We start from the raw sequence: 3939 nt of genomic DNA on the forward strand, positions 1-3939 counted from the left end.
ATCATCTTTATGTATTCAGCTGTCTATCTATCTATCTATCTATCTATCTATCTATCTATCTATCTATTCATCCATCCATCCATCCATCTATTGTATTCATCTATTGTATTCAGCTACCTATCTATCTATCTGTCTATGTATCTATTCATCCATCCATCCATCCATCTATTGATCATCTCTATGTATTCAGCTATCTATCTATCTATCTATATCTATCTATTCATCCATCCATCCATCCATCCATCTATTGATCATCTCTATGTATTCAGCTATCTATCTATCTATCTATCTATCTATCTATCTATCTATCCATCTATCCATCCATCCACCCATCCATCTATTGATCATCTCTATGTATTCAGCTGTCTATCTATCTATCTATTCATCCATCCATCCATCTATTGATCATCTCTATGTATTCAGCTATCTATCTATCTATCCATCCATCCATCCATCCATCTATTGATCATCTCTATGTATTCAGCTGTCTATCTATCTATCTATCTATCTATCTATCTATTCATCTATCCATCCATCTATTGATCATCTCTATGTATTCAGCTATCTATCTATCCATCCATCCATCCATCCATCCATCTATTGATCATCTCTATGTATTCAGCTGTCTATCTATCTATCTATCTATCTATCTATCTATCTATCTATCTATCTATTCATCTATCCATCCATCTATTGATCATCTCTATGTATTCAGCTATCTATCTATCCATCCATCCATCCATCCATCCATCTATTGATCATCTCTATGTATTCAGCTGTCTATCTATCTATCTATCTATCTATCTATCTATTCATCATAGAATCTTAGAATTGGGACTCCAAGGGGTATCTATGTCTGTCCGTTCTTTCATCCATCCATCATAGACTTTTAGGAGTTTGAAGCAACCCCATGGACCATCTACCAACCTTGTATCTATCTATCTATCTATCTATCTATCTATCTACCTACCTACCTACCTACCCATCCATCCATATATTTATCTGTTTATCAATCCATCATCTCTATCTGTCTGTCTGTCTGTCTGTCTATCTATCTATGTATCAATCACAGACTTTTAGAAGTTAGAAGTGACCCCAAGGACCATCCAGACCAACCTTGATTCTATCTATCCATCCATCTATCCAGCTATTTATCTATGCACCATCCCTATCTATCAGTCTATTTATTGAACTATCTATTCATCTATCTTCCTATCTATCAATCAAGCAATCAATCAATCAATCAATCAAGAATCTTAGAGCTGGAAGGGCCCCAAGGGCTCTGTCTGTCCGCCCGTCCGTCCATCCATCATAGACTTCTCTCCAGCTATTTATTTATCTATCCATCATCTCTCTTGGTCTATTGATCCATTTATCTATTCACCTATATATAAATCAATCATTCAATCTTAGAGTTGGAAGGGACACCAAGCGCTTTGTCTGTCTGTCCATCCATCCATCATAGACTTCTAGGACTTTTGGAAGGGACCCCAAGGGCCATCCAGACCAACCTTGTTTATATCTATCCATCCATCCATCCATCCATCCATCTATTGATCACCTCTATTATTCAGCTGTCTGTCTGTCTGTCTATCTATCTATTCATCTATCTATCCATCCATCCATCTTATCTATTCATCCATCTATCTATCTATTCATCTATTCATCTATCTATCTATCTATCCATCCATCCAGCTATCTATCTATCTATTCATCTATCTATCTATCTATCTATCTATCTATCTATCTATCTATTCATCTATCCATCCATCCATCCATCCATCCATCCATCTATTGATCATCTCTATGTATTCAGCTGTCTATCTATCTATCTATCTATCTATCTATCTATCTATCCATCTACCCATCTATCTATTCATCTATCTATCCATCCATCCATCCATCCATTGATCATCTTTATGTATTCAGCTGTCTATCTATCTATCTATCTATCTATCTATCTATCTATCCATCTACCCATCTATCTATTCATCTATCTATCTATTTATTCATCTATCAATCCATCCATCCATTGATCATCTCTATGTATTCAGCTGTCTATCTATCTATCCATCCATCTACCCATCTATCTATTCATCTATCTATCCATCCATCCATCTATCCATTGATCATCTTTATGTATTCAGCTGTCTATCTATCTATCTATCTATCTATCTATCTATCTATTCATCCATCCATCCATCCATCTATTGTATTCATCTATTGTATTCAGCTACCTATCTATCTATCTGTCTATGTATCTATTCATCCATCCATCCATCCATCTATTGATCATCTCTATGTATTCAGCTATCTATCTATCTATCTATATCTATCTATTCATCCATCCATCCATCCATCCATCTATTGATCATCTCTATGTATTCAGCTATCTATCTATCTATCTATCTATCCATCTATCCATCCATCCACCCATCCATCTATTGATCATCTCTATGTATTCAGCTGTCTATCTATCTATCTATTCATCCATCCATCCATCTATTGATCATCTCTATGTATTCAGCTATCTATCTATCTATCCATCCATCCATCCATCCATCTATTGATCATCTCTATGTATTCAGCTGTCTATCTATCTATCTATCTATCTATTCATCTATCCATCCATCTATTGATCATCTCTATGTATTCAGCTATCTATCTATCCATCCATCCATCCATCCATCCATCTATTGATCATCTCTATGTATTCAGCTGTCTATCTATCTATCTATCTATCTATCTATCTATCTATCTATCTATTCATCTATCCATCCATCTATTGATCATCTCTATGTATTCAGCTATCTATCTATCCATCCATCCATCCATCCATCCATCTATTGATCATCTCTATGTATTCAGCTGTCTATCTATCTATCTATCTATCTATCTATCTATTCATCATAGAATCTTAGAATTGGGATTCCAAGGGGTATCTATGTCTGTCCGTTCTTTCATCCATCCATCATAGACTTTTAGGAGTTTGAAGCAACCCCATGGACCATCTACCAACCTTGTATCTATCTATCTATCTATCTATCTATCTACCTACCTACCTACCTACCTACCCATCCATCCATATATTTATCTGTTTATCAATCCATCATCTCTATCTGTCTGTCTGTCTGTCTGTCTATCTATCTATGTATCAATCACAGACTTTTAGAAGTTAGAAGTGACCCCAAGGACCATCCAGACCAACCTTGATTCTATCTATCCATCCATCTATCCAGCTATTTATCTATGCACCATCCCTATCTATCAGTCTATTTATTGAACTATCTATTCATCTATCTTCCTATCTATCAATCAAGCAATCAATCAATCAATCAATCAAGAATCTTAGAGCTGGAAGGGCCCCAAGGGCTCTGTCTGTCCGCCCGTCCGTCCATCCATCATAGACTTCTCTCCAGCTATTTATTTATCTATCCATCATCTCTCTTGGTCTATTGATCCATTTATCTATTCACCTATATATAAATCAATCATTCAATCTTAGAGTTGGAAGGGACACCAAGCGCTTTGTCTGTCTGTCCATCCATCCATCATAGACTTCTAGGACTTTTGGAAGGGACCCCAAGGGCCATCCAGACCAACCTTGTTTATATCTATCCATCCATCCATCCATCCATCCATCTATTGATCACCTCTATTATTCAGCTGTCTGTCTGTCTGTCTATCTATCTATTCATCTATCTATCCATCCATCCATCTTATCTATTCATCCATCTATCTATCTATTCATCTATTCATCTATCTATCTATCTATCCATCCATCCAGCTATCTATCTATCTATTCATCTATCTATCTATCTATCTATCTATTCATCTATCCATCCATCCATCCATCTATTGATCATCTCTATGTATTCAGCTGTCTATCTATCTATCTATCTATCTATCTATCTATCTATCCATCTACCCATCTATCTA

The 3939-nt window shown here is 35.9% G+C and overlaps 1 pseudogene; it reads left to right on the forward strand.

Moving 5' to 3' along the window:
* LOC137097535 (dynein heavy chain-like) overlaps positions 1 to 3939 on the forward strand; it is a 7520-nt pseudogene extending 3581 nt beyond the window's left edge.

Source organism: Anolis sagrei, chromosome 8 (assembly GCF_037176765.1).
Source record: "Anolis sagrei isolate rAnoSag1 chromosome 8, rAnoSag1.mat, whole genome shotgun sequence".
In the NCBI taxonomy this organism is placed as follows: Eukaryota; Metazoa; Chordata; class Lepidosauria; order Squamata; family Dactyloidae; genus Anolis; species Anolis sagrei.